Source organism: Enhydra lutris, unplaced genomic scaffold, assembly GCF_002288905.1.
Source record: "Enhydra lutris kenyoni isolate GAN:26980312 unplaced genomic scaffold, ASM228890v2 scaffoldscaffold17, whole genome shotgun sequence".
NCBI classification, from domain to species: domain Eukaryota; kingdom Metazoa; phylum Chordata; class Mammalia; order Carnivora; family Mustelidae; genus Enhydra; species Enhydra lutris.
Genome location: NW_019154101.1, coordinates 9,285,682 through 9,303,878, shown reverse-complemented (window position 1 = coordinate 9,303,878; position 18,197 = coordinate 9,285,682).

The window sequence follows — 18,197 nt, the reverse complement described above, 5'->3', positions numbered from 1 at the left end:
GTAGGGACACACGCTCGCATCCATCCCTGCTTTCCCTTCCCAAAGCCATCAGACAGGCAAACGGGCAGTGCCTCCTGGGACCCATGGCCACATTTCCTCTGTGGAGAAACAGCTCTGCTAATTTGATCACCGTGGCAGAAGGAGAGAAAAACCGATTGCTGCTGAACTGAGGAGGATTTCTTCCCATGAAGCCACCAGGCCCCTGGGGTACCCCAAGACAGAGCAGCAAATCAGCCCCGGACTCGCACTCAAGGTCAATGGCTTATTAGCGGGATTGCAGCATGCGAGAGAAGAGGCTCGTATAACCCAGCCACACAGAGCTGAGGGGACGCGAGCCAACCCTGCTTGCCTCCGGTTGGGTCACCGTCCCCACCACCTCCCCGTGAAGGGATGCTTCTCCCACGTCTGCGTTGCTTGTTCACCTTGCCCGGTCATCTCACCACCCAGCTTCTTGGCGGGGGCTTTGTCTGGGCTTCCAGCGGCAGCTGTTTCTAGAAGTGGCTGTGGGTGGTGTTGGGCGTGACAGCTGAGAAGGTGCCCGACAGGTTCCTTTGCTGGTGCCCACTTCTCCCATGGGTGCCTGCCCTGCCTGGGTGCCCACTACCCTGTGCCCAGGGAACAAGGCAGGCCTGCTGCTGAGGAGCCCAGCATTTGGGACGAGCTCTGAATTCTGTTCTAGATATGCTCCAGAACCCTCTGGGGTTCAACGAGGAAACTTCAGGACCCCCTGCACCGAGTGGTCCACTGTACCTGTAACTCTCGGGAACCCAGAGGGCTGAGAGCTTTACTTCCGCCTCTTCGGGGAAAGGCTTTTGTGACCATATTATGTATTCCGTGCAAGATAGCACGGGAGCTTGGCTGTGCCCTCTGACTTTAAGAGACTTCTGGGGTAAACTACCAGTCGCCGCTGCTACCATGGAGGCAGTCTTCCCCTATCCTTGGTTTCTTCCCCTTGAAAGTCCCCCACTTGGGAGCTTGTATATACTTGATTCATTTTTCTTTATTGCTGTGAACAGTCTGCATGTGCAAATGTGCGATTCTGATTTCCCCCACCTGATGGAAAAAAGGACGAAACCATTGTGACTGTGGTGGTGTTGGGGGGACTGGGGCATAATGGATTTGACTCAGCCACAGTTTGAGCTCATCAGTGTTTTCCCGGCCTCCGGTTTCATCCCATAAACAATGAGCAGCTGAGAGGCTGCACAGGGGAAACCTCTCAGTCCTGCCCCTGCCATGAGGAGAGGGCAGATAGGGCAGAGACCCAGACAGAAGGGAGACAGCCAGCCCAGAGAGGATGGCAATGGAGTCTGTGGATGCAAAGGAAGTTTCCAGAGTAGGAGAGAGCTTTTAAGGGAGTCCAGACCTCCTGGGAAGGTACAGGGAGTAGCTTCAAGTGAATTCCTTTATGGGTCCATCTCTCCCTCCTCCTCCTTAAGTGGTGGGGGACCCTCCCCCAAAACCTTGCACCAGACACATTTTTCTGTGCCTCTCAGAGAGGCATGTGATGTACAGGGGAAATAATAATGGGACATAAAACACATCAAGCAGAAAATTTCTTATACTTCATCTTCAGTGGAGTGTTGTATCTATGTTAATGGGGAAGTTGAACCCCAGGCTAAAGAAGAATTGTGCAGAGTTGCTCCTGGAGAAAATGTAGAGAGGTGGGGGATGTGGTAGGGGGGACCTCTGCTTCCCCGGAATAAGGGAGGATTTTCCAACAGGCCCCACTCCTTGGTTTTCTTTTCAGATAGGGGTAAAGGAGGAGATGAACACCTGTGAGTTGATGTGGGATACAATTCTGGTGCCAGTGTTTCAGTTTGGGATAAACTGGAAGATTTTGAGAATCATTAATACACTGCATAGCAAAAAAAAGAAAGAACCAGATTGATATAACTTGAGAGAAATAAATTGTTGGGGGGGGGCAGGAATTGTGGGGAGAAAGTATTTAGTTAGACACCAGGGATGCTCAAATAGTTTGGTTTAAACTGTAGGTAGAGTTCTTTTCCCAGCTGGTACTGATTCCTGATCTCCGAAGGTTCATCATACCCCCATGCTCCAAGCCTTATAACACTAAGAACCATCTCCTTCATAGATAGGTATCAGATACTGAAGAAGTATTTTCTTTGCTCCAAGACCCACACTATTAATATTCATTTGATTGGCAGTGTACTCCCACCAAACTATTCTCAAGCTCTCCTGAGCTAAATATAACTCTGAGAGATCTGGGAACACTCCCATGCCACGTATTCCCAAATTCCATTAGCTGTTTACATGCGTGACACTGAAGTGGGAAGCTTTGCACACAACTTCTCTGCCTCTGTCCTGAGGGTACGACTGCTCACCAGCAGGTGTGGACGGTGTGTATGTGTGTGTGTCTGTCCACTGCACAGCCAGCAGGGGCTGGGGACCATTGTGAAGCCATTCTGAGTTCCGCACTCTGGCCAGCTCCACTTGTTAGGGGCTTAAATCGTGTTGACCCCATCTTTACCCATGTCGATCTTTAGAACAGCTAAATCACAGAACTGAAACAAACCACTTACACTGCAAAGCTCCCTTTGAGACAACTCTCCAGATTGCCCGAATGATTTTCAGTTGCCTCAAGGCCATCCCCACCGAACCCCTACCAGCTGTGTTTTTAAAGACTCAGAGCAGGGAAAGACCGGCCCTCAATGAGATAAGTGAGGAGGGAGGCTTGCAGAGGTGACTTGGGGGAGGGAGGCTTGGCCTCCAAGTCCAGGGAGGCCTCTGGAAAGGATAGGTAAAAAACAGAAATAGCCATTCAAGATCCTCTTAGTAAAAGCCAGCAATGGGTATCTGGAATTTCTGTTAAAAAGGACTTGCAGGTTAATGGGGGGAGGGGGTTGGGGGGGGTGGGATCTGGACATTGGGGAGGGTATGTGCTATGGTGAGTGCTGTGAAGTGTGTAAACCTGGCGATTCACAGACCTGTACCCCTGGGGATAAAAAGATATTATATGTTTAAAAAAAATAAAATTAAAAAAAAAAAAAAGGACTTGCAGCTGCGAAAGGTAGGCAGGTCAGCTAGTGAACGCACCACCTCTTCAGGGACTTCTGCCTAGAGTAAGGGAAGGCTGCGCTTCATCATCTCTACTATGGTCCTTCATCCTTGTCTTAAAATGAAGAAATTGAAATGAAGCAGAGCACACACACACACACACACACACACACACACACACAGAGCAAGGGAGCCATTCTGAGTATTGACTCCAGCACTCTGGTACTGGGTTGGCTGAATGGTTTTCTGATGCGTCTGTGTTTAGTTAACAAGTTGCTCCGCCAGCCACTCAGAATGAATTAAAAGAACTGGAAAAAGGTCCAGAAGACTAGCAAACTGGGCAGCGTTAGCCTAGCAGAGATGGCACAGCCCATACAAGGGCAAGTAGAGTCTGCTCATATCTACACCCTGAAAGGCTTGGTTGCCTCATCAGCATGGGTCGTGTTTTAGCAGCTCCTGTCTCCATCCAAGGAGAGAATACTCTGGGTGTGTGTGTGTCCTGTGAGCAGCAGCATAAAGTTAGGAGATGATGAGTCTGGAATCATCTCACCCACTGTGAAGGTCATGGGACCACACAGGACAGAGCGAAGATGGGCGGGAGCCTGAGCCGTAGATGCTTCCTCTCCATGCACAGACAGGGTTCGCATTATTGCTAATGCCTGAGACGTGCTCAGGGAAGATAAAATATATTCCAGAGGTTTATTTTCCCTCCACTGAATTGATTCTAATCTACGGTGCTGACCCTGCTTTTGGCTCCTATGGGGAGCCAAACTCTATAAAAACTCTCAAATAAAATATGTCGGCTTCCTCTGCTAAGACAGCTATGTGAATGACATGCTAAGTATTTCAGTTGAAACCAAATTAGTATCAACTCAAAACCTTTTTTCCTTTCTGTTGCTGGAGCAAGGTTTTTTTTGGGAAAGAAAATGTGAGAAACTTCTGCAAACAACATTGCCATGCCCGGACAGTATTCTCTGCTGGCTCAAACCAGCTCTTTGGCCATGCTGGGAGGGCTAGAGCAGGAAGTGTTGTTAAGCAGTGTCATTCAAACACTTCATGCCACAGTGTGTCTACAGTATCTATAATTACTTCTGCTCTGTCGGTGGCTACCGATTGGCAGGAAGCAGATAAGCATAATTGTTTCCCCATTAACGACCCAGATCTCTTGGACTTTGCCTGCATTTGAATCTCTCAGAGGGGGACAGTTTTTGCTTCTCCCCTTTGGCCATTTTAGCCGGTTTCTGCGGACCTGATCCAGGGGTGCATTTTCTCTCTGATGCACCCCAGCTCCTCCCCACCCCCCACTACCTCCCTCCCGCTCACCCACCCCCACATCCTCACCATGAGCTTCCCCAGGCTCCTCCTCCACCTGACCATGTGAGGAACGCTGTTCTCTCAGCTGTGACCAATTTGGGGGTACAGCTGAGAGTGAGGCGCTGCCAGGGCTGAAATGGTGCACGGTACTCCATGCTCTGGGGGCAGTGAGGAGCATGGCAGCCAGCGGCTTGGAGCCTAACTTACACTGGGGTTTTGCAACCTTTCTGATGGAGCCTGTCAAAACCATCAGTAATTAGTCAACCTGCACAATCTAGCATGACTAATTGCCACTGTGTCAGAGCAATGTGGGAGAAGGAAAACATACACAAATGAGAGTGTTGGGATGTGCTGGGCAAAAACTGCAAGTGAAGTTTGGAACATGTAACAAGTTAGGGTCTTGGCTTCTTTGTAGGGGAGCTGGAGGGACGATGGGGGCAGGTCAGGAAGAAGCAAGATTTCCCGCAGACAGGGCTGGACCTTGCCAGACCGTTCACACTTTACTTCCAACCCTGCAGTTCTAAGCTCCTCCCACAAAACGTAATCCTGTCCTCAAGGCAGATCAACCTCAACATCCCACTGGTTTTGGAGGGGGTTCCATGCAGAGCTTTAAACACCAAGAGAGAGGTGAGCCAGGTTCTCAGGAGCTGGATTTCTTTCTTCAGTGCTCTTGGGGGAAGTCTGCTCTTCATGAATGTTTAAACAAGATAATTTTCATGCGATTTCTTAATATATAAATTCATGTACAATACGACCTGCGTCTATAGGTAGCAAACGTGTATAACTCCTTGCACAGACGTGAAATGGATGCAGACTCGTCCCTTATTTGCCTTGTAAACGTCAAATAAAGGTCTGTCATTACTGTGTCCCTCTTGCTCTTCCTTTGGGAGAGGTTTTTTGCAATGTCAACCCAGGTGACGGATGGTGCAGTGGGAAAACACAAAAGATGCCGTTTCCAGCCCAAGGCGGGGGAAAAAGCCCTTGCTCATTACTGATTTTCATCTTCAGAGCACTTACCAAGTACTAATTTATCCATCGCAGACTTTATACAGGGACTGCACTGCCATTTAATTAGAGAAGTTGGGTGGTCGAGTGGCTTAAACAATGACTGGCGGCCAAATGGACGTGTATTTTAATTCCACTCATTCATTTGATCTCCCCTGTCTAAATGAACTCAGTCCATTAAATCCATTTTTTTCAAAAATGTCATAAAAGCACAAGCCTGTGTGCAGAGCAGCCACAGAATCTGAATGGAGCTGCTGTTTAGAGATTCATCTTCAGAAAAAGGAACTTTCCTCCAATTTAAATGGTCTCTCGCTCTCCAGGTTTGTAACTCACTCTCCTAGCAGAGCAGAGGAATTGCAGATTCTCCCACTTCCTCCACCACGGCAGCTGCCCTAGCTTGCAGATCCACATGCTTATCTGAAGGTTTCCCTAAATGACCTCTTCTCTAGACAAGCGTTGGGGTTTGTCTCTTTCAAACCCAGTAATTCTTCCTCCTGAGAGCAAACAACAGATACAGCAACTCCTGGTATTTGCATCTTGGCTGGTCTGACCAATCTTGCTTCTGACTTCATTCGCTCGCCTGTGATATTCTCGCCTCTCCCTGTCCTTACTCCACCACTCAGCAGCAGGAATAAGATGGAGCTCAGAGCTTTCTCTCCCTACCCGGATACCCAGGGAAAGACCTGCCCAAACCAAGAATGACCAGCACGTTTGTAGGATGTGGAAACTGGACAGATGCAACCTCAGGAAAAGAGGGTGCACTCTGGCCCAACAGCTTGTAACCTCAGGCTGAACAAGGGATAAGGGCAGCTTCCTGCTCTGCTGAAATTCTTGGCTTCCAGACTCACTTGTGTTCACATGTAATATAGAGCCACGTTCCAGAGGCTGATGCCCCACAGATGGGGGACAACTGATCCCCCCCACCCCAAACCCAACCAAATCTCTCACCATCCTTTCAAAAGCCTGTGCCTTAAACACGAGCAGTTCAGTGCCTTTCAATACCTCCCCCCCCCCCTCTCCCTCTCCCTCTCTCTCATACACACACACACTAAGGAGAATACCGAAAATGGTCTCCCTTACCAGAAATAGTGGGGAGAAAGCCCCAGCAGTGCAAATTGGAAAAGAAAACAATGTAGGCAGAACGTTGGAGAAGATGGAAAAACAGACCCAATATTGGGACAAGGAAGAAGTAGAAACTGAGTGTCTCCAAAGGTGAGGAGGGGTAGATGGGAAAGATGATGAGGCCAGAACCTAAGAAAAGTAAATAAGGAAAAACAATAGACTGTGTAAATGTGGGAAGGAGCGGTAGTAAGACACAAGAAAACTGCAGAGGTGGGGGAAAAAAAAGGGAGTTCCCAGTGACAAGCCATAGGGAGCCAAGTTAGGAGACTCATCTGTAGCCAGTGTTATTAACTCCTACTTCCATAAATCTGAGCTCTTTCACTGAAGAGGTCTCTAATCCTAAACTGTGATAGAATATTTTCTTTGGTCCTAAGGCTCATTTTAACGAACATAATGATTTTAGAAAGTGAAAACGATCACAGCCTAGAGTAAATCCAACCATTTTTTTCTTCCCACTGGTACAGCGCGCTAGTGTTAGAATGAATTACTGTGACTCCTCCTCATGTAGGACCAATAGACGAGAGGATTTATCTGTGTTGCAACCTTCCAGAATAAAATCAATAGGTGAGGATTATAAATACTGAGCAGTCCCATGCCACGAGAGGGACTGCTCTAGCGCTGAAGCAGGCGGGTAACACCTGGAGGAGATTTACAAGCAACTTTTTTTTTTTTTAACTTTCCATATCTCTAGAGTGAAAGAGCAAGGACTTGAAATAATACATAATGTTTACAGAGACTTTTCAGTTCCAATGACCTAAGGTAGAATCAGAAACAGAGCTCAGGACTTGTGCACGTTAACGACACATATTAAATAGCTACAACAAAGCAGCCACGGTTACTGTACCTGTTAGGTCCAATCTTCAACATTCTCTAACCATTTATGTGCATTTCCGTACAAAAGAGACAAGTGTTTTATCACCATATATTCTGCCCTCCAGAAAGCTTCAGAACTTTAAAAATGCCTAGGAAATGAAATTTACAGTTTTACAGAAGCTCAACTGGTATCCACCCATTAGATGGCACTTTACAATGAAACCACCCAGAAGTCCTTTCACTTTTCAAGTCCTGGTATGGGAAGCGGAGACTGGAGAACCAACATACAGGAGACACAGACTAAAGACATCTATCTCACTGTGACTAAGCTAAGCCAACGTCCTTCCAAGAGCATCCTTTGGAAAGGTACAGTAAAAAATCAGATGAAAAGACATGTATACTGGGGCACCTGGCTGGCTCAGTCGGTAGAGCATGCAACTCTTGACTTAAAGGGTGTGAGTTCAAGCCCCACGTTGGGTGTGGAGCCTACTTAAAAAAATACAATTAAAATTAAAAAAAAAAAAGACGTGTACACTCATATAAAAGAAATCAGGCTACCATACAAATTACACTGTGTTGGAATATTCTTAGTAATCAAGAGAAACTTCCATAACACCATACGTTACATAAGGTATTTACAAAAACACCTTCTCTCAGAAAACGGTAAAGATCACAAAGCCTGCCAACCAAGGCATGATGGGGCCACAAGCCCAGAAAAGATGCCATATCCATGGAGTCTTGGCATCAGCTGCAACCATATTCTCGCACATTCTCCGGGTCCGGAACTCCACCTGCTTCTCAGATACAGCCCTTCTTTGCCTCTCAGTTTCCTTCACGGACTTATTCTTGGTCTTCACTCCTCACATAAGAAATGCAACAGTTCATGAGATATTCTGTGTCTACGGTGCAGAGCCTCTGAGGGTATGCCAAGCCACCTGAAACCCAGCAATGCCCCCAAATTGGAGTCATCCCCATAATGACATGTGGGGCTCAGGCAGCCTCTGTTCCAGCAGCCCACATGAACAGACCTTCACCTGCTCTCAGAACGTTGCACTGGTGTAGATTTCTAAAGGCTGCAGCAACGAGATCATGCACACCCTGTGTAGACTTTTTGGAATCCAACCACTCTCTCCTTCTTGGGGCTGGATCCCCCAAAGCTGTCATGTCCTAACATCAATTTCCCATTTGGTCAATCTCTCTGTAAGAAATATCCTCCCAATTGCCCTACTCACCCTGCATTTGCCTGCCTTTTATGAGGCATGAGGCTTCCTCTGCTTCTGGGAAATGTACAGATGTTAGGAAATTCTCCTCTTTCCATAAAGAGTTCTTTGAAAATCACAGATAGGAGCAGAACCTGGTCTCACCCGCTAGAAGTGTCAGATTAGTTAAAGACATTACTTTCTCACTGATGAGAATCTAGAACAAAGCAATTCTTTCATATGACTCTGTGCCGCTTCACCACGTGAGACAAGTAGCACTGCTGAAGTCAGTCTAAATCTCGGGGGAAAGTCATTAGAAGAAGCGTGATTAAAACCAACTCTGCATAACAAATCCATTTGTGTCCATAGAGATGGTCCGCTGTAAATCAACGGCTAAATGTATAAAAAATGCTCTGCCTATAAACGCATATGCTTTTCCCTAGGAATCATCAAAATATGACCCATATCATTAGCAAAGCAGTGGGATGAAGTATTCACCATAGGAGAGAGGTAGGAAGGGACATGGACACATAGGGGAGGTGTGTTGTCTGTACGGGGGGGTCAGGGGAGGCCTTTTGGGTGATGCCACATCAGAGAGGCCTGACTGGAGTAAGGGAACAAATCCAGGCTCATCCAGGGGAAGTAAGTTCGAAGCAAAGGGAACAGCTCGTGCAAAGAACGCGAGCGCAGAGGCTGCTTCTGTGTGTTGGAGGAGGGGTCAGCAAACTATGGCTCGCTGCTCAGTTTTATAAACAAAGTTTTATTGGCATTCTCATCTGTCCACATATTGTCTCCCATGGCTGCTTTTGCTCTTTGATGGCAAAGTTGAGTCATTGTGACAAAGATGGTATGTACGCTCAACAAAACTATTTACTGTCCAGCCCTGTCCAGAGGAAGGCCAAACCCTTTTTTTTTTGCTAACCCCCTGTGTCTAATGAACATGAAGGAAGTGAGTATAACTGGGAGAGGCAGGTAGGGGCCAGATCACTTAGGGCCTGGTAGGATAAAACCAATAAACCACCAACCAACCACCACACGAAAGATGTGTCCCCCAGGGATAGGAGTTCAGACATCTCTTTGCCAGCTCACTCCAGTGTGCCTGTCTGAACTCTGCCTCCTTGCTGGTCTGTAGGTTCTCGGCTGTTTTTCCCCGGTGGTGGCGACATGCACATCTGGCAGTCTCCCATGGACACACCCCCACTAGGCCCAGGCGAGCCAGCAGGTGTAAAACACAGGGTCACCTTGCAGACACCTTAATAAAATGGCAAAATGAACATTCATGAATCACAGTAATTTCCTAATATTTTAAATGCGTCACAGGGCACAATGAGAACCACTGCTACGGAGTACGTTTTCTAGCATTTTTTTTTCATTTGAGCAAAACTCCAGACACAAAACGTATTCAAAGACCTTGCTACTCAAAGTATGGTCTGAAGACCCATAGCATCATTAGCCCCTTGGAACTTATTTGAAATGCAGAATCTTAGGCCTTGCTCCAGACCTATAGAATCAGAATCTTCATTTTAACAAGATTCCCAGGAGATCTGAATGGTCACTAGGGTTTGAGACCACTATCATGATTGGTCTCTAATTATTCTTTTTTTTTTTAAAGATTTTATTTTATTTTATTTTTACAGAGAGAGAGATCTGTTACAAGTATGCAGAGAGGCAGGCAGAGACGGGAGGGGGAAGCAGGCACCCTGCTGAGCAGAGAGCCTGATGCGGGACTTGATCCTACAACCCTGAGATCATGACCCAAAGGCAGACGCTTAGCTCACTGAGTCACCCAGGCACCCCTCTAATTACTCTTTTCTAAGTGTCTGAGATATGGTTTTAAATTTCAAAGAGGTTAGCTTATTTATACTATTCATACTAGTAAACACTGGCTACAAATTGATGGTTAATAATAATTAAGGATTGGCTAAATAAATAATGATACATTTATCTATACAGAAATATTAGCAGCTGGCAAAGTCAATATTGTAGAAGGACGTGGGAATTTTTTACAGCTTATCATGAAGTGAAAAAAATATCAATTATAGGCAAGACTGAGACTAAAACAAATGTATACATGATAATTAAAGAACAAAATGTGGCTCTTATTAATCTAAACAATATAGTAATGATATAACTAATAAAATCAAAGAAAAATGGGTGATAGGTGTACAGCAGTGTTGTTATGCTGATTCCCTCATCTGTCATAGCCATAGGTAGCAATCTGTGATTTAAGGCTAATAAATAAGTAATAAGTTATAATTATATTTAAAAATGGGAAGTCGATTAACCAATCAGTCAACAGGATTGAGTATTGAGGAAATAGAGAGAAGTAGGGAGAAGGTGGAAATACTAACTTTTTATACTTGTTTTTTACATGATATGAACAAATACTGGCTAAAAATCCAAAGGATTAAGTAATAAAAGTGTAAAAAAAAAAACTTTGGAACAGAAATCTAAGTTTCCTAAATCATCAAAAGAAACACACACACAAAGGGGAAAGGGGAAAACAAAACAAAACAAGGAACAGAGACCAAGTGGTAAAATGACCAATATAAACAGAAAGCGTAACGTGTGATGAGATAAACAAGACTCAATAAATAAAAATGAGCTAAACTCACCTATTAAAAGAAAAATAGTCCCCTAATGTATTACAGAGTAAAATTCAACTATTCCCTACATACAAGCAACACACCTGACCAAAAGGGCTCAGGCTGAAACCCACAGTGCGCACAGAGGCGTGCTTGACAAATTCAAACAAAAAGCAAACAGGGGTCCCAATCTTAACATCAGATAAGGATGAATTCAGGCAAAAATTAATGAAGAACACAAATATGGCTTTTTATAATGATGAAAGCGGGACAATCTGTAATGAAAAATAGGCTTTTATATATTCCCAAACCTGAGAAATACTAAAAAAATACTATCACCTCATGAAAATGATTGATTAAAAATGGCAAGAGTCTATCAGCACATTACAAGAACAGTACATTAAAATCAAGAGTCATTTATTCCAGGAATAAAAGGATGGTTTAATGTGCGTAAATATATAAACTGATCACATTAATTGGTCAAAGAGAAAAATCACATAATCTCCGCTACACTGAAAGAGATTTTGTGAAATGCAACATCCATTCTGAATTTAAGAAGGAAAAAGCCTTTTAATAACATAAATACAGATGATAATTAGCCATCCACTTACCACAGAGCCAGCAGCACGCTTGGTGGGAAAATACTAAAACATGCTCATTAAGGTCAAGAACAAGACAAAGACATCACTAACTATCATTCTGATTTAACATTTTTCTAGATGTTCTAGCCGCTGTTATCAGGTAAAGAGAAAAAACAAGGGCATAAAAGCTGGAAAAAGAGGAGTTAAATTTTACTTTACTGGAAAAGAAAAAAATCTATGTGGAAAATCCAGGAGAATCAAGTGAAACACCACTATAATTAGTAAAAAAAAAAAATTCAATAAAGGACAAGAGCTATAACAAAATTAACATGCTGAAATCAACAGTTTCCATATATATATATATATATATATGTGTGTATATATATATATATATATATATGTATATATATATATATATATGGAACAACCAGTTGAAAGAAGTAATATAAGTCCTCAGAATACATCACTTTTTCCCAAGCACCCTAGTCTCCCTCTTGTCACCTTTTTCCTAGGTGGTTTCCTGTGACTGAAAGGCTATTTCTTTGCCCCCGCCTCTTTTTCTGGGGAGTACAAGATGCTCCTTCAAACTCAATACAAAGTCACCTTTAGGTGACTTTGGCCCTTCCCAACCCCTGAGTGTTCTGATCCCCTTCTCTAAGCTCTGGCCCACATTTAGCCATCACACCGTCATAGAGCTTACCCCAGTAACTATCTGATTATTGGCTGCCTCTCCCATGTGACTGTGAGCTCCTTGAGAAAAGGGACCTTGTCTACGTTCTCCGTGTGCTCAGAGCCCAGCACCAGGTCTTGCAAAGATTAGTTGCTCCATCAACCTGCACAGTAGATACTCTGTTAGGTTTCTGAATCTATTCACAAGAAATGGCCCAAACCTGAAGACAGGACAGACCAACAGATCAATGGATAAAGATGGGCAGATAGATATGGAGAGATATGATATAGTCATAGAAGTTTAAAAAGCAAGTGCTGGTTCATAGATTATTATGTCTCATTTGGTCACATTTATGGATTATAATTCTTTCATTGATGACTGAATTTAGTAAAAAAATTTATTCAGTAAAATGCTGTTAAATTGATGAATGCACAAATGTATCTGTTTTGGAAATAAATGATTACAGATTTTACTTGGTTCTTTTTCTAAAATATTTGTAATTTTTATTGTGTTGACTTATAGGATATTTCAATTTAGTTTTTAATTATCATTAATATTATTGGTTTCCCCAAATTTAAACCTTCCACTTTAACATAAAAAATAGAATGTATAGGAGTCAAGATGGCGGAGAAGTAGCAGGCTGAGACTACTTCAGGTAGCAGGAGATCAGCTAGATAGTTTATCTAAAGATTGCAAACACCTACAAATCCAACAGGAGATGGAAGAGAAGAAGAACAGCAACTCTAGAAACAGAAAATCAACCACTTTCTGAAAGGCAGGACGGGCGGAGAAGTGAATCCAAAGCGACAGGAACATAGACCGCGGGGGGAGGGGCCGGCTCCCGGCAAGCGGCGGAGCAACGGAGCACAAAATCCGGACTTTTAAAAGTCTGTTCCGCTGAGGGACATCGCTCCAGAGGCTTAACCGGGGTGAAGCCCACGCGGGGTCAGCGTGGCCTCAGATCCCGCAGGGTCACAGAAGGATCGGGGGTGTCTGAGTGTCGCAGCGCTTACAGGTATTAGAACAGGGAAGCCGGCTACAGAGACAGAGCCGAGGAGTGAGCTCTAAGCTCGGGTTTACCTTGAACCGGTCGCAGGCTCGGTCAGCTCGGAGCGCGGCCGGAGGCAGGGTGACGGGAGTAAATCGGCGCTGTTCTCTGAGGGTGCATTGAGGAGTGGGGCCCCGGGCTCTCGGCTCCTCCAGGCCGGAGACCGGGAGGCCGCCATCTTCATTCCCGCCCTCCGGAACTCTACGGAAAGCACTCAGGGAACAAAAGCTCCCGAAAGCAAACCCGAACGGATTACTCAGCCCGGCCCCTGGTAAGGGCGGTGCAACTCCGCCCGGGGCAAAGACACTTGAGAATCACTACAACAGGCCCCTCCCCAAGAAGATCAACAAGAAGCCCAGCCAGGATCAAGTTCACCTACCAAGGAGTACAGTTTCAATACCAAGGAGAGCAGCAGAATTCAAGAGGAGGAGAAAGCAAAGTACAGAACTCATGGCTTTCTCCCCATGATTCTTTAGCCTTGCAGTTAATTTAATTTTTTTTCTTTTTCAATTTATTTTTCTTCTTCTGCTAAATTTTTTTAACTTTTACCCTTTTCTTTTTTAACGTTTTTTTAACTAGTTTATCTAATATATATATACATTTTTTTCCTTTTTATATTTTTTTCTTTATTGGTTTTCTTTTTTTAATTGTTTCTTTCTTTTTTTTTCTTTTTTTTTTTTTTCTTCTTTCTGAACCTCTTTTTATCCCCTTTGTGCCCCCTCACGATTTGGGATCTCTTCTGATTTGGCTAAAGCATATTTTCCTGGGGTTGTTGCCAACCTTTTAGTATTTTACTTGCTCCTTCATCTACTCTTATCTGGACAAAATGACAAGGCAGAAAAATTCACCACAAAAAAAAGAACAAGAGGCAGTACCGAAGGCTAGGGACCTAATCAATACAGACATTGGTAATATGTCAGATCTAGAGTTCAGAATGACGATTCTCAAGGTTCTAGCCGGGCTCGAAAAAGGCATGGAAGATATTAGAGAAACCCTCTCGGGAGATATAAAAGCCCTTTCTGGAGAAATAAAAGAACTAAAATCTAACCAAGTTGAAATCAAAAAAGCTATTAATGAGGTGCAATCAAAAATGGAGGCTCTCACTGCTAGGATAAATGAGGCAGAAGAAAGAATTAGCGATATAGAAGACCAAATGACAGAGAATAAAGAAGCTGAGCAAAAGAGGGACAAACAGCTACTGGACCATGAGGGGAGAATTCGAGAGATAAGCGACACCATAAGACGAAACAACATTAGAATAATTGGGATTCCAGAAGAAGAGGAAACAGAGAGGGGAGCAGAAGGTATATTGGAGAGAATTATTGGAGAGAATTTCCCCCATATGGCAAAGGGAACAAGCATCAAAATCCAGGAGGTGCAGAGAACCCCCCTCAAAATCAATAAGAATAGGTCCACACCCCGTCACCTAATAGTAAAATTTACAAGTCTTAGTGACAAAGAGAAGATCCTGAAAGCAGCCCGGGAAAAGAAGTCTGTAACATACAATGGTAAAAATATTAGATTGGCAGCAGACTTATCCACAGAGACCTGGCAGGCCAGAAAGAGCTGGCATGATATATTCAGAGCACTAAACGAGAAAAACATGCAGCCAAGAATACTATATCCAGCTAGGCTATCATTGAAAATAGAAGGAGAGATTAAAAGCTTCCAGGACAAACAAAAACTGAAAGAATTTGCAAATACCAAACCAGCTCTACAGGAAATATTGAAAGGGGTCCTCTAAGCAAAGAGAGACCCTAAAAGTAGTAGATCAGAAAGGAACAGAGACAATATACAATAACAGTCACCTTACAGGCAATACAATGGCACTAAATTCATATCTCTCAATACTTACCCTGAATGTTAATGGGCTAAATGCCCCAATCAAAAGACACAGGGTATCAGAATGGATAAAAAAACAAAACCCATCTATATGTTGCCTACAAGAAACTCATCTTAAACCTGAAGACACCTCCAGATTTAAAGTGAGGGGGTGGAAAAGAATTTACCATGCTAATGGACATCAGAAAAAAGCAGGAGTGGCAATCCTTATATCAGATCAATTAGATTTTAAGCCAAAGACTATAATAAGAGATGAGGAAGGACACTATATCATACTCAAAGGAACTGTCCAACAAGAATATCTAACAATTTTAAATATCTATGCCCCTAACATGGGAGCAGCCAACTATATAAACCAATTAATAACAAAATCAAAGAAACACATCGACAATAATACAATAATAGTAGGGGACTTTAACACTCCCCTCACTGAAATGGACAGATCATCCAAGCAAAAGATCAACAAGGAAATCAAGGCCTTAAAGACACACTGGACCAGATGGACATCACAGATATATTCAGAACATTTCATCCCAAAGCAACAGAATACACATTCTTCTCTAGTGCACATGGAACATTCTCCAGAATAGATCACATCCTCGGTCCTAAATCAGGTCTCAACCGTTATCAAAAGATTGGAATCATTCCCTGCATATTTTCAGACCACAATGCTCTGAAGCTAGAACTCAATCACAAGAGGAAATTTGGAAAGAACCCAAATACATGGAGACTAAACAGCATCCTTCTAAAGAATGAATGGGTCAACCAGGAAATTAAAGAAGAGTTGAAAAAATTCATGGAAACAAATGATAATGAAAACACAACGGTTCAAAATCTGTGGGACACAACAAAGGCAGTCCTGAGAGGAAAATATATAGCGGTACAAGCCTTTCTCAAGAAACAAGAAAGGTCTCAGGTACACAACCTAACCCTACACCTAAAGGAGCTGGAGAAAGAACAAGAAAGAAACCCTAAACCCAGCAGGAGAAGAGAAATCATAAAGATCAGAGCAGAAATCAATGAAATAGAAACCAAAAAAACAATAGAACAAATCAACAAAACTAGGAGCTGGTTCTTTGAAAGAATTAATAAGATCGATAAACCCCTGGCCAGACTTATCAAAAAGAAAAGAGAAAGGACCCAAATAAATAAAATCATGAATGAAAGAGGAGAGATCACAACGAACACCAAAGAAATACAGACAATTATAAGAACATACTATGAGCAACTCTGCACCAACAAATTTGACAATCTGGAAGAAATGGATGCATTCCTAGAGACATATAAACTACCACAACTGAACCAGGAAGAAATAGAAAGCCTGAACAGACCCATAACCAGTAAGGAGATTGAAACAGTCATCAAAAATCTCCAAACAAACAAAAGCCCAGGGCCAGATGGCTTCCCGGGGCAATTCTACCAAACATTTAAAGAAGAACTAATTCCTATTCTCCTGAAACTGTTCCAAAAAATAGAAATGGAAGGAAAACTTCCAAACTCATTTTATGAGGCCAGCATCACCTTGATCCCAAAACCAGACAAGGATCCCATCAAAAAAGAGAACTACAGACCAATATCCTTGATGAACACAGATGCAAAAATTCTCGCCAAAATACTAGCCAATAGGATTCAACAGTACATTAAAAGGATTATTCACCACGACCAAGTGGGATTTATTCCAGGGCTGCAAGGTTGGTTCAACATCCGCAAATCAATCAATGTGATACAACACATTAATAAAAGAAAGAACAAGAACCATATGATACTCTCCATAGATGCTGAAAAAGCATTTGACAAAGTACAGCATCCCTTCCTGATCAAAACTCTTCAAAGTGTAGGGATAGAGGGCACATACCTCAATAGTATCAAAGCCATCTATGAAAAACCCACTGCAAATATCATTCTCAATGGAGAAAAACTGAAACCTTTTCCGCTAAGGTCAGGAACACGGCAGGGATGTCCGTTATCACCCCTGCTATTCAACATAGTACTAGAAGTCCTAGCCTCAGCAATCAGACAACAAAAAGAAATTAAAAGCATCCAAATTGGCAAAGAAGAAGTCAAACTATCACTCTTTGCAGATGATATGATACTATATGTGGAAAACCCAAAAGACTCCACTCCAAAACTGCTAGAACTTGTACAGGAATTCAGTAAAGTGTCAGGATATAAAATCAATGCCCAGAAATCAGTTGCATTTCTCTACACCAACAACAAGACAGAAGAAAGAGAAATTAAGGAGTCCATTCCATTTACAATTGCACCCAAAACTATAAGATACCTAGGAATAAATCTAACCAAAGAGACTAAGAATCTATACACAGAAAACTATAAAGTACTCATGAAAGAAATTGAGGAAGACACAAAGAAATGGAAAAATGTTCCATGCTCCTGGATTGGAAGAATAAATATTGTGAAAATGTCTATGCTACCTAAAGCAATCTACACATTTAATGCAATTCCTATCAAAGTACCATCCATTTTTTTCAAAGAAATGGAACAAATAATCCTAAAATTTATATGGAACCAGAAAAGACCTCGAATAGCCAAAGCAATATTGAAAAAGAAAGCCAAAGTTGGTGGCATCACAATTCCGGACTTCAAGCTCTATTACAAAGCTGTCATCATCAAGACAGCATGGTACTGGCACAAAAACAGACACATAGATCAATGGAACAGAATAGAGAGCCCAGAAATAGACCCTCAACTCTATGGTCAACTAATCTTCGACAAAGCAGGAAAGAATATCCAATGGAAAAAAGACAGCCTCTTCAACAAATGGTGTTGGGAAAATTGGATAGCCACATGCAGAAAAATGAAATTGGATCATTTCCTTACACCACACACAAAAATAGACTCAAAATGGATGAAGGATCTCAATGTGAGAAAGGAATCCATCAAAATCCTTGAGGAGAACACAGGCAGCAACCCCTTCGACCTCAGCCGCAGCAACATCTTCCTAGGAACATCGCCAAAGGCAAGGGAAGCAAGGGCAAAAATGAA